The 13,088-nt window shown below is 42.7% G+C and overlaps 1 protein-coding gene and 1 non-coding gene across 3 annotated transcripts in view; both read left to right on the forward strand.

The window, feature by feature from the left end:
* The first annotated feature begins 320 nt into the window (after positions 1-320).
* CPQ (carboxypeptidase Q) overlaps positions 321-13,088 on the forward strand; it is a 453,369-nt gene continuing 440,601 nt past the window's right edge. The window contains exon 1 of one of the 2 annotated variants that reach the window (XM_049700258.1): positions 321-541. The gene's annotated coding sequence lies outside the window, so the exon portion shown is untranslated. The remainder of the gene's footprint in view (positions 542-13,088) is intronic. The other variant, XM_004275363.3, reaches the window with a different exon arrangement.
* On the forward strand, positions 11,507-11,578 carry TRNAV-UAC (transfer RNA valine (anticodon UAC)). The gene has a single exon. It is a non-coding gene; the product is annotated as a tRNA-Val (tRNA).

Here is a 13,088-nt window from a genome sequence, read left to right on the forward strand (position 1 = left end):
GGCCAAGCCCTTCGGCCCACCGGAGGTTACAGCTCTTGAAACCTCCGCCGGCCAGAGACCCGCGAGGGCCTGAGGGCGACGCTCGGGCGCTTTGGCCCCTAAATAAAGAAGCAAGGCCGCGGGGCCCAGGACCCAGGGTGGGGCACTGATTTTCTAACGGGAGCCAGAGCCAGAAGGTGAGGCACCAGCTGGTCGGCCCGCCGCCCTCAGGTCTCCCGAGGCGCAGCGAGGCCTGCGGGCGTGGTGGGGGCGGCGCCCCGCCGGGCCCTCCCGCCCGCGCCCAGCGTCCCGGGCCGCTGCGCCCCGCCTTCCCGCTCAGTGCGCAGCGGGCAGAACCGCAGATACCCGGCAGCGTGACCCTGGGCGCCGCCTCCGCCCGCCGCCGCCGCAGGCCGAACGGTCGACCAGGTTCGTGCGCCGCGGGCCGGGCCTTGCCCACGGGCTGCTGGGCCCGGCTCCTCCCGGCGGGCGGGCCTAGGCGTTGCTGGCACCGGTGTGGACTTCCCAAGTCACCCATTCGTGGGAGCGACTGACGGACAGGGTAGGGAGGCCACCGGGAGACGGGCAGGGCGTGCGGCTTCCGCGACAAGGGCCAAGCAATGGGAGGGGGGGGAGCCGCGTGCGGTCGCTGTGATAGAGGGAGATGCTGTGCACGGAGAGCAGTGAGCCAGGCGTGATGTCTCCTTTTCTCTCTTGTCTCGGGGAGGGGAGGTGCCCCGCCCCAAGCCGGCCAGGAGCTTCCCTCGCCTGCATCTGGAACCAGTACCTAGTTCCCCTGAGCCTCCAGGTTGCTTTATCGGGTCTCCTTTGTGGTTCTTTTCGCCTTTTATCTTGTACTTTCATTTTTGGTGTGTACGTCTAGGCTCCACGTAGGCTCTTAAGTTACAAGAGGGCAAAGCCCCAGTCGGACTTCTCAGGTACTCGGTAGTACTCAAGTGAGCAATTGAATGAATGAGTGAGCTCCTATGAGGGAGAACTGGTGAATTAATGAATGAGTACACATGAAGTAGAGCTGAATGAAGGAATACATGAATGGATATAAATACACACGACAAGGAGGCAGTGGAGACACGGGCTTACAACTCTTATCTTCTGGTAGTTTCCCAAAAGCTGTGTGAATGTGGCACTCTTGTAAATGGAGTCATTCTGACTGTGGCTACTTAAAAGTTCTATTCTATGCTGTTTCAAAAGAAAATAATCACCAGAAGCACCCCCTCATATTTCCACTCTAAGTAGATTCTCCTATATGCATTACTTAAAGCAAAGTATGCCTAGGCTTTTTTTTTTTTTCTTGAATTTTGTTTTCTACTTTGGAGAATCATTGTCACTATAATATTATTTAATGTATTTCTGAAAGATAAGGATGAATCTGAAGGTAGTACCACATGACTCTGCTTTTAGTAACTTGTTTGTAAAACCAGATGTCTCTTTGAATTCAGGATTGTGGAGGATCTTGTCTGTCTTCCTGAGACAAGTGCTGGCTGGTTTGTGGGTGACCGTAGAAGGCTGAATATAGTTCAGAGAGGAAAAGAGAGACATTTATCGGTGTGCAGACACTTTGGAAGTGACATAGGTTGAGCCTGCTTTAATTCGATTGGTCACTGCATCACTTCTAGGTTTCCAGACCCAGGTTTCAGAAAAGCTGGATGACTTTAGATGTGTTACTTGATCTCTTTAGGTCTCAGTTTCTTAATCTCCAAGATGCAGGAGGTTAGGTAGGGCCCCTTCTTGAGTCAGACTTCTAGGATTCTCTTTTATCGGTTAAAAGGTGAAATTGCAGGTGATTTCATGAAGCCTGCTCACTTCAGCTGCTCCTCTTGGGATTCTGTAGAATTTTGGCTCCACTGTTTTCTCTGCAAATTCCAACTCATTCCTCATCCTCTCCACATCTGCTACAAAAGGACCTGGGAGCTTGAGATGAGAATTATAGACTCTGGGCTGGAGGGGAGAAAGAAGGGCAAGATTGTTTTGTGCATTGCCCCAGGTTCCTGGTCCTGGGTCTAACTTGTTTCCAATACAACCAGCCTGACAATGCCATATATTTTCAGTATATCTAGGGAGTTATATCACTATTAATTTGCCTGCATTTGAGATTAGTTATCATAGGTCACAACATTTTGGAAACGGAAGGACCTTAGAGATTTTTAAAAGGCACTTAAAAAGTCATTTTACGTACGTATTGGAGTATTTCTTGCATGCTACATTTCACAAACACAAAGTCCCAAACACGTTAAGTAAAGTAAAATTAATGTTACCTACTTCAGTTCTTTCAAGTCTATTGGGAGAAGTGAAGTCAAACATGGTGCTTGGTGAAAAAGACCAACTTTCTCTGATTCTTTTCTCAAAGATCCAATTATGGGGTCACATGTGGTTCCGGCATGGAATGTAACAGAGGTCATATTATGGGGCACTGACCACTCACCAAGCACTGTTATATTTAACCTTTTTACTTGTATTGCCCCATTTATTCCTCGCTATAAACCCAAGTGCTGGGTACAGTTGTAATCCCTATTCAACCTTCCTAAATGGAAACAGTGCTTGGGAAATGGGAAAGTCAGGCATTCAAAACACAGGTAGATGGAGGCAGGATTTCTGCCAGAAATATAGACAATCCCTGCTAGGAAAGCCTTGTAATGTTGTCAAATGTGCTCTCTGTGTGTGTTCCAGGTAGTATATTAAATTCTTGGGCATTGTGGGTAAGTAAATTTAGAATGGGAGCTCAGGGGTGGAATGATTAAGACTGAACTATAGAGAATTGTTTGTTTTATCATTTTGAAAATTATTGAGTTCCATTGGTACTCTAGACTCTGATATTTTGACCTAGATGCACATGCATCCTAATTTTAAACGTGTTCAGATTTAACAATCCAGGGAGTATAAAAAGGATGACATCAAAAGCTATGTGGGTGAGTGGCATCTAAGGGCTTCAAACTCTGAGTACTAAACAGTGTTGTTTCTTGGGCTAGTTGCTGCCTCCCAACCTAATGACAACTCCTAACGCAGACAGAGTACAATGCCTACCTCAGTGTAATGTAGGGGCAGAAATGTGAGACGAATTTCCAGCACGCTTATAATTAATTGACAAGTGCAAAAGCGGAAAAGAGAGGCCCATAAAGTAACTGGGAAATTATTTTGTTTCTTGTCAGTCAAGTTTAGTCTCATAGAAGGCAGAGACCAATTGTGGCTGCTCGAAAAACAGAGAGCCAGTGCCAGTTTGACTTAGCTCAGGAGGCTGAAACTTTCTGCCCTGAAGGCCGGTGTGATGGAATAGACCTTCCCATTGCTCACAATATTATGAAAAAAAACATTAAAGCAACAATTTTTATTACTTGCCCTGGAGCTAGAGCTTTAAAATATACTTTCTTCTCCCCCTGCCCTCCCTAAGCCACTTAGGTTTTAAAAACAAACAACCCATTCATGTGTTTGCTACGTCAGATTATTAGTCCTTTTCTTTATCCCTGGGCCCTGTTTCTTTAATGCAGCTAAGAAGGAGGACTGGTGTGCTTCTAGACCTATGGAATTTTTCTTTAGTTATTCTTTTACTCAGCGCATATTAATTTCAGTAAACATTTAATGAGTGCATACTGTGTGCCAGGTAAAGATGAATGAGATACCGAGTTTACGTAGGAAAGTGACCCATCCACAAATATTTGCAGCACAGGGTGATGTGGAAGTAGTGGCCACTTATTCTCCCAGGAGAGAGGTATGGTCAGAATTTAGGAAGACTTCGCAGAGCAGGTGAATTTTGAACTGGATTTCGAAGGCTGAAAGCCAAGAGGAGGGAGAAGGGTGTTTGTTCTAAGCACAGAGAACTACATGGGCAAAGAAATGGAGGCAGTCTGAGCGTGGCACTCCCAGGGGGGAGACGGGTTGGGTGCGTCTGTAGTAAAGAGGTCTTGTGAGGTTGGGGCCAGAGAAGGAAGGTCCTTGAATGTCATGTTTTTCAGGCTTTATCACAGCCTAGATAATCTTTAAGAGTTTTTAAGCTGAATTTTTAAGCCGAGGAGTGCTATGATTGGATTTCCTTTAGAAAATAGCTCCAGCAATAGTATTTCAGAGGAACTAGAGAGGGAAAAGCCAAGGAGGCCAGAAGAAAGTGAGGATGATGTTGCTATAGTCCAAATGAAATAGGATAAGGGTGTAAACTAGTGTAAGTTGGAGAGATATTCAGAATATAGGGAAGGCAGGATTTAATGACTAGCTGCATATGGGAAATAAGGTTGAAAATAATTCTGAGGTTTTGGAATTGCTTACCTGGGTGGATGGAGATGCCACTAATGAGGGTAATGAACACCAGATGAGGAAGAGGTTCTGGCAGAAAGACAGTGAGACAACTTTGGAACATCCAGGGGAGATCCCTGGTGTACAGCCTTGACTGTAGCTGTACTGTGACGTCATATATAGCCAAGACTGGCCAAACTTTACGACAGGTCCACAGTCTAAAAAGACAGATCAGTTCAATAAAACACTTAAAAAGAAGGAAAAAAACCACATTAGACTTAACTAATGACCCTTATATTTCAGGTGAGATCTTTAGAACTCTAAATATTATGTAAGTTCTAGTGAAGGAACAAAGTTAGATACTCAGACAATGAGGGGTTATTATAAACCACCAAGAGAAACCAAAACAGAGCAACACAGACAGGAGTGGTTGAAAGGCACAAAGATGAGCAAATGGCAGGAGTGTAGCAGAGAGGACTGGTTGCTTAAAGCACAGGTATAGGCAGATTTGGAATACAGAGAGGAAATTTGAGCTGGCTCTTCCAAAGAACGTATTTCTTTAGTGGTAAGAATATCACAAGCTTTGCTTTCTCATCTTATTCACCTTGTCAGGGAGAGACAGATAGGTGATTGTTTCGAGGTGCTGTGCAGAGGGTTTGATCTTATTTTGCAGAGATGGTGTTGGGAGACTTTGAACTAAGGGAAGAATAACAAGTAGAGTGAGATAAAATGAAAAGGATAATGATTAGGAGGAATTTTCAGAACTTTTAACGAATTCTGTGAGAAACAGTTGCTAACAGAAAAAGTTAGATTGATGTAGTGTTCTCTTAGGGTCGTGGCATTAGACTTGCTTGGAAAAAAGGGTATATTAGCATAGCACCTTATATTTAAAAATAATTTTTATATGAACCCTCAGAAGCATGTGCAGGCAGGCACTATTATCTTTCTTTTGTAAACTGAAAATCTGGGTATTAAGGAGGCTGTAGTTTGCCTCAGATCGCATAACTGGCAAGAACTCTAGGCCTTCTGAGTTTCAGCCCACTGCTCTGTCCATTGTATCGGAACCTTGCTTTGCCTTGGAACCTTGGCGTTTTACAATGAGTCCCCTCCACCTCCCACCATGTCCATCATGTAAAAGTAAGACTAAAGCAGTTGATATTTGAAGGCCAACAGAGCCAAGATCTCTGGGGAGACAGGCAGTGGTGGAAAGGATCCTTAGCACCAACTCTGCTATGTGCAGTAGGGATGGTTACGAAGGGTTGTATATAGAGAATTGCTGTGGAAATCAAATAATACTTAAAATGTAATAGGAGAGTTTGCAATATAAAAAAATCTTAGGACTAAATCTTCCAAGAGGCAAATAACCTCTTTACAAAGTGAACTATTAATCATTCCTTAACATATTATCTGGATAAATCCAGACTTTCAATATGGGGTTTGCTTAAAGCAAGATACATCTGCAGTAAGCTATGTCTACATTGATCGTATTATATGTGAAGACTTTTCCAAGTTGAGTATCAAGTAAGAAAATGGGGACCTGGACCTGGATCCCCTAATTATTTGAGGCCATTTACAGCACATTGAACGTAATGATTTTCAATTAAATCCATCTAGCTACCTTTGCTTCTTATGAAGCACCTACAGGTAGGACACTGGCCACAGCTCAGCTGGGAAATGGAGAGAAAAGCCCAGCACTGGCACTGCCCCTGGTGGGACCCACAAGAGACAGTCATCCGTGTAAATCCATCAACATAGTGGGCCGGGGTGGGAAAACCAGAAACCTTTACGGACCTTGAGTTCCACATCATTATTAAAAAGAAACCGAGTGTAATTCAAAGCAAAGAGCATTATACCAGATCTAGAGTTGATAAAAGATACAATCTATAAGGAAGACAGAATAGCTGTGACATTTTATGGGCCAGGCATTTAAACATATTTATCTTCAAAGAATATAAAGGAAATGGTCAGAAGTATGAGAAAATGACCAAAACAATTTAAAAAAATTAATTTTTATTAGAGTATAGTTGATTTACTATGTTGTGTTAGTTTCTGCTGTACAGCGAAGTGAATTAGTTATATATATACATGTATCCACTCTTTTTTTAGATTCTTTTCCCATATAGGTCATTACAGAGTATTGAGTAGAGTTCCCTTTGCTATACAGTCGGTCCTTATTGGTTATCTCTTTTATATATAATAGTGTGTATATGTCAATCCCAGTCTCACAGTTTATCCCTTCCTCCCTTCCCCCTTGGTAACCATAGTTTGTTTGCTACATCTATGACTCTCTTTCTGTTTGTAAGTAAGTTCATTTGTAGCCTTTTTTTAGATTCCACATATAAGCAATAACATATGATATTTGTCTTTCTCTGTCTGACTTGACCAAAACAATTTATAGGAGACTTTAAGATCTGTTGTTTATATGACAGATCAAGCAGACAAAAGCCAAATGGTAAGATTTGAATAATATAATTCATGAGGTTGAAGAATATAATTCATAAGGGTGAACAGGGATATAGAAAGTTTGAATAATATGGTATATTAAAGGTTTATCAAAAAATTCTTTGTTATATATGAATATATATGTGTAAGATATATGATTATATATGTATATATATGGTCCCTTATTCACAGAAAATTCCTTTCTTCTTCAAGCATTTATGAAAGATTGTAAAAAACGTTTAACGAAGAATTCAGTGAATTCGAGAGGCCTGCTGGTCTTGTGCCTTGATCCTCTGGTTAGCCCATGTTTTCAATTAGCTTTGTAATTGACTGAAATGGTAAAGAGAAAACATCTTCTCTTTCACGATGCTGTCAAGTGGCTCATAGAATGAATCTTCCACCTTCATATGTCCCTTTTGTTCCCAGAACATCGTTTTGAGGTTCTTTTACCATTAGCAAAATACTTTGGATCTATGTTATCGGTGACTCATCTGAAGATGCATTTGTTACATTTGCTTAATGTTCTAAATCATTAATACCGTGTGTACTGTATCGCAAAATTTACCATCTGAAGCATCTGGCTGTTCTTTTATAGGGTTTTTCTTTTCATTAGCTTTTCTGAGATAAGACTTACAGAAAACCAGGGGCCATAGGAAGACCAGGGAATGAACGGAGGATCACAAACCCCAGTTTAGTTCTTTGGGAAGCAGAGGGCAAATCATGGAAGTCAGCACTCTTCAGACTTCATTCCACGACTTATTCAGCCTAAATTTTAGGGTTTACCACTTAAACTAACCATCACTAGCACCCTGTATTTGCTGTAGTTTAACAGTTAAGAAAATAGGATCTGAAGTCAGTTTCTTGGGTTCAGATTTCAGCTCTGTCACCAACACTTGTGTGACCTTGGACCAATTACCTATCCTCTCTATGCCTCAGTTTCTTCCTTTGTAAAATGGGAAAACTAATTATAACTATCACTGGTAGGCAGAATAATGTCCTCCCCCAAAGATGCCCATGCCCTAATCCCTGGAACCTATGAATATGATAGGTTATGTGGCAAAGGAGAATTAAGGCTGTGGATGGAATTAAGATTGCTCATTATCTGACTTGAAATCCATATCCTGGATTATGTGGTGGGCCTAATGAACAGTGGGAGAGGGGGGCAGAAGAGGATCAGAGAGTTAGGGAGATGTGACTATGGAAGAATGGCCAGAGAGATGCAATGTTGTCAGCTTTGAAGATGGAGGAAGGAGGCCATGAGACAAGGAATATGGGTGGCCATTAGGATCTGAAAAAGGCAAAGATCCTTCCCTAGAGCCCCCGGAAGGAATGCAGCCCTGCCAGCACTTTGATTTTACCTGGTGAGTCCAGTCCTGGATTTCTGACCTATAGAACTGTAAGATAATAACTTTGTATTGTTTAAGCCACCAATTTTGTGGTAATTTGCTACAGCAGCAATAGAAAACCAATGCATTATCCTCTAGGTTTGCTGTAGGGTTAAGAAATATAAACATTTAGGACAGGCCTGCTCAGTCAATATTAGCCACTATCATCATTAGTTTTTTCATTGGTATGTTCCCTCCTGTCTTTGCACCTTTGTAATAGCTGTTTTGTGATTACCTGAAATTGTTGGAAATCACCCCCCTCCTTCCCCAAGACTGTGGCCTTAGGAGTTTCTCACTCTCAAGGTAGGCCATACTCAGTCTCCAGCAATTTGTCAAAATTACTGTTGAGGTATTCCTAGACTTTATGGGTCCAGTGGCTTCTGCTCCAGATAAGCAGATCTGGGCTGTGACTCTCTGGATTTTTCTGTCTCTCTATATTTTAGAGTGGTGGTTTGCTTTGCACTCTCACGTCTCTGCTCCAAGGAGAGTCATTGGTTTTCAGTTTGCTCATTTTATTTGTTGCTGTAAGGACAGGAGTGATGACGGAAGTGAGCTCAGTGCTCTCATTGCCATGTGGCTCTAAAGAGCTCCTCTGTTCTCAAGAGATCTCTAGCTCTACACTTGACGTTCTTCTGATTTCTTCTCTGGTTTTCAACTCATCAATTTCATTCCCAAATATGCTTTCTGGGTTTTCTATTTTGGTTAATGGCATCTCAATCTATGAGATAGTAGGTAATGTGATGTATCTGAAATATAGGGTACAAAACAGGATCAAAATCTGGGAGGTTAGCCTTAACTCTTCCCTTTTCCTCATCTTCCCACATTATTAAGTCACCAAATGCTGTTGTGCCTACCTGTGATAGCACCTGAAATTTTCTGTTTTTTTTTTTAATCCCCCCATCCTTTCTATCACGACTCTAGTCATATCCGTTATTGTCTCTTGCCTTGGCCAGGCAGAATTTTTTAAATTGCTTCGTCTTCCACACTGCTTCAAGGGTTGGATCATAGGCTGAATCATATTACTTCCCTTCTCAAAAGACCTACATTTTGAGAAATTGTCTGCGGAATAAAGTCTAAACTCCTAATAAAGTCTAAACTCCTAATATGGCATTAAAATGTATTTCTCGGTACGTTCCTGGTGCATTCACTTACTGTATTAGTTCGCTAGGCCTGACAAAACAAAATACCATAGAGTGGGTCGCTTAGACAGTAGAAATGTATTTTTTCACAGTTCTAGAGGCTGGACGTCCAAGATCAAGGTGTCAGCAGGTTTGATTTCTTCTGAGGCTTCTCTCCTTGGCTTGCAGATGTCCATCTTCTTGCTGTTTCCTCACATGGTCATTTTCTTTCTGTTCGTGTGCATCCCTGGTGTCTCTGTGTGTCCAACTGTCCTCTTCTTATAAGGAACTCAGTCAGATTGTATTAGCCCCACCCCCCGTGCCCTCATTTTAACTTAATCACCTCTTTAAAGTCCTTATCTCCAAATACAGTCACATTCTGCGGTACTGGGTAGTAGAGCTTAAACATATGAACTGTGGTGGGGCACAATTCAGCCCATGACACCTACTAGATCCCTCCATGTATTCTAGATGTGTGTATCAGATCACATCATGAGTGCGCATCACGACCTGGGAAGATTTGAAAAATACTGATTCCTGGCCCCCACCTAACCCTGTGGGTTCTGAATCACTGTCTGAAATGGGACTGGGAATACACTTCTTGTATGCATGTGTATGTTTAAATTTCTCCCTAGTGCTTTATAATACTTCAGCTTTTTATACGCCAGAATTTTTTTTTAAAATCATTTCTGGGGAACATATTATAAATGTTCACATCTTTGCTCATGGTTGTTCTTTAAATACCCTTCCCACCATACAACTATGCAAATTCGTCTATCCTGCAAGGCTGAGCTGGAATATCATCTTCTCCGTTATTGCTTCCTTGTTCTCTCCTGTGATAATCCTGCAATACTTTGTCATTCCAGTTGACCCTTGAACAACTTGGGGGTTAGGGGCACCAACCCCACAGCAGTCGGCAATCCGAGAGTAACTTTACAGTTAGCCCCACCCGTCTGTGGTTTTGCATCCTCAGGTTCAGCTAACCTTCGATCCTGTAGTACCTGCAGTATTTATTGAGAAAAATCCACATATAAGTGGACAGACACAGTTCATACCCGTGTTGTTCAAGGGTCAACTGTACTTTATCGTTAGTACCTGGGAATCTGTTTCCTTTTGTCTCAGTATCGCAGTCATTTGCCTTCCTCTTTCACTGGCTTCCTAAGGCCTAGGACGACATATTCTTTATCTCTGTATATCTGAAACAGTTGCAGTTGTTCTGAGCATAATAGGTAGTCAATCAATGTCTGTAGTATGAATAAATGAATGAACTCATTAATAAATGCTAATAATTTTCTTATGACTTTTTATCCAGTGGAGACCATTGGATAAAACAAATAAGCTTATCCAATGTAAAACTAGTGGCAAATTTTTATTCTTGAATTGAGCATCCTTAACATGATACATGAACAATAGTCTTCATGTGTATTTCCAATTTAGGACTTTAAACATGTAAAATTTTTTCTTGAAGAAGGTATTTGATAATAGGAAGAGGATATAGCGAAGGCATCATAACAATTTATGATAATTTATGATAATTCATAATAATTTATGATAATGACAATTTTTTTTGCTTTGCATTTTCAAGGCAGAGTGTGGATGGTTCAGTTCTTAAAGATGAACGGATTCCCTAGTGTCCAGTTGTGGTGTATCCTTGTTTATCCTCCCGATCAAGAACTGCTGCCTTCTAGGGGGTATGTTAAGGTGGAATTGTCTATTCGCTGAGCTAATAATAAGCTGTGTTTTCCTGGGTCAGTGAATAACAGAAACAGTTCTCGAAATAATTACATCAGCTGAGACCCAACTTCCAGGCAGGGATCAAGAGTCTGACTTTTCCTTTGTGTTAGTTTTCCCCAAACTACTAAAATTTCTAGAGATGGAGTAATTGCCTCTCAAATAATTTCTCCAAAGCCTTTTCTGAACCAGAGCAGGCAGTGACAGAGATTGGCAGGGGAAGGACTGATGTCTGCTCATGAGGGGAAGAATGACACTGCCTTGCAAACACAAATGAGCCTTTGGATGTGGAAATTGACAAGGCTCAGAGAGCCCTGAAACATCTTTAGAAACCGAGCCCAGCGGAATAATGGGAGGCTGTGTTCTGGCTTGGCATGGGAGCCTGTCTGGCACAAACTACACTGTAAACAACTCAAACATTTCAAACATTTGCATCTGCATACATGACATTAGATTCTCAAAGTGTCCAATTAAACACTTCCTCAGCTGACCTGGTGTCAGCCCGGCCTTTCTGATGGGGAAGGAGTTTCAGCTGATACTGTTGTATGCTCTTCCTTTCTGGACCCAATCTTGTCCTTCTTGTTCAGACACAATTCTCCTTAAGGGAATTCCCTGGTGGCCCAGTGGTTAGGACTCAGTGCTTACACTGCTGTGGCCCAGGTTCGATCCCTGGTTGGGGAACTAAGGTGCGCAAGCCACGTGGCATGGCCGTGTGTGGCTGAACCACACTGACTCCATTTTGTCATCTCCATCTTAGGTCCACAGCCCTCCCCCCTCCCCCTTCTGTGTGACTCAGCGTTAGCTTAACTTACAAGGGTATGTTGCCCATCAACTTTTACCCTTGTCTTCATCTGATGTGGAAACTGGAAGAATGCCTTATGCTGACACAGGTGGTTAATGGTCCTGAGATCCCTGGGGGAGGGGAAAATCCCCGGTCCCCGTCGGTGTGGTCATGCTTCTCACTTGGTAGTCAGATTCCGTGTTTAGCTCTGGCCCCTTTAGATCCCCCGGTACCCCTTTCCATGGTGCAAAGTGCAGCTGCGAATGCCTCTGGATCATCCCGTCGGCCTGATCCTTCCTGCCTGTGTGTACGTTACCCACGACAAACTTCATAATTGCACTTTATGGAATCGCCTGCTTTGTTTTTCTGTCTCAAAGTTCCTTGTCAGTTTGGAGGATATTATTCAGTATCTGTGCCTCCCAATAATTGGTACAGTATGGAGAGAGAATTTGGCTTTGGAAAGGAGGGTGAGCACTTCTTTCACTGGGACGTGAGCTGAGAAGAGCTGTATAGATAAAGGGATAGAAGGGTTACGAGTTGAGGACGAAGAAAGCCAAGTCATCTCATGGTCATAATATCATATTCTCAGTTATGTAGAAGAGGAGAGCTTTTGCTGAGCATGAGGGGAGTAGGGGTTGAATCTGGGGCTTAAGGAGAGTGGAAAAACTTTGTAGCAGCTGCTGTGGGGAATTTGATAGGGGTCAGTTGAGGATAAATATAAGGGTTGCTGAGCAATGCAAGGGACCCAGCTGAGATCAGACAGCCTTTAGTTCATATGGAGATATTTGGCATGATTAAGTAAATGTTGATGATGGTGTTATGCAGCACGTACAGAGAAAGTTCAAAATTAGTTTTGAAGAATTGGCAACTTGGGTGAGGAGGAAAAGCAAAGGTATTCTAAGGTGCTAATGAAAGCATTGTTGGAATCATTAATTACCAATTGAGGTTTTGAACCAAGATTAATCTGCAATGGTGAGTTGGGTGGATAGAAGTACAGTCAGACTGGAGACGAGGAAGTGTCTTAGTTAGTTCTGACTGCTGTAAAGCGCCATAGACTGGGTGGCTTATGCACAGCAGAAGTTTACTTCTCACAGTCCGGAGGCTAGAAATCTGAGTTCAAGGTAGCAGCATGGTCAGGTTCTGCTGAGGCCCCTCTTCTGGGTTGCAAACTGCCACTTTCTCATAGTGTCCTCACATGGCAAAAGAAGAAGATGCCCTTTTATAAGGGCACTAATTCCGTTCATGAGGGCTCTACCCTCATGACCTAATTACCTATCAAAGGTCCTACCTCCTAATACCATCACATTATGGTTAGGATTCCAACATATGCATTTTAGGGGGACACATTCAGTCTATTGCAGGAGGCTCTTCACTTAGCCAATGTCAATCTAGCTGCTTCTCTGTGCCACA

This window comes from Orcinus orca, chromosome 17 (assembly GCF_937001465.1).
Source record: "Orcinus orca chromosome 17, mOrcOrc1.1, whole genome shotgun sequence".
Lineage (NCBI taxonomy): Eukaryota > Metazoa > Chordata > Mammalia > Artiodactyla > Delphinidae > Orcinus > Orcinus orca.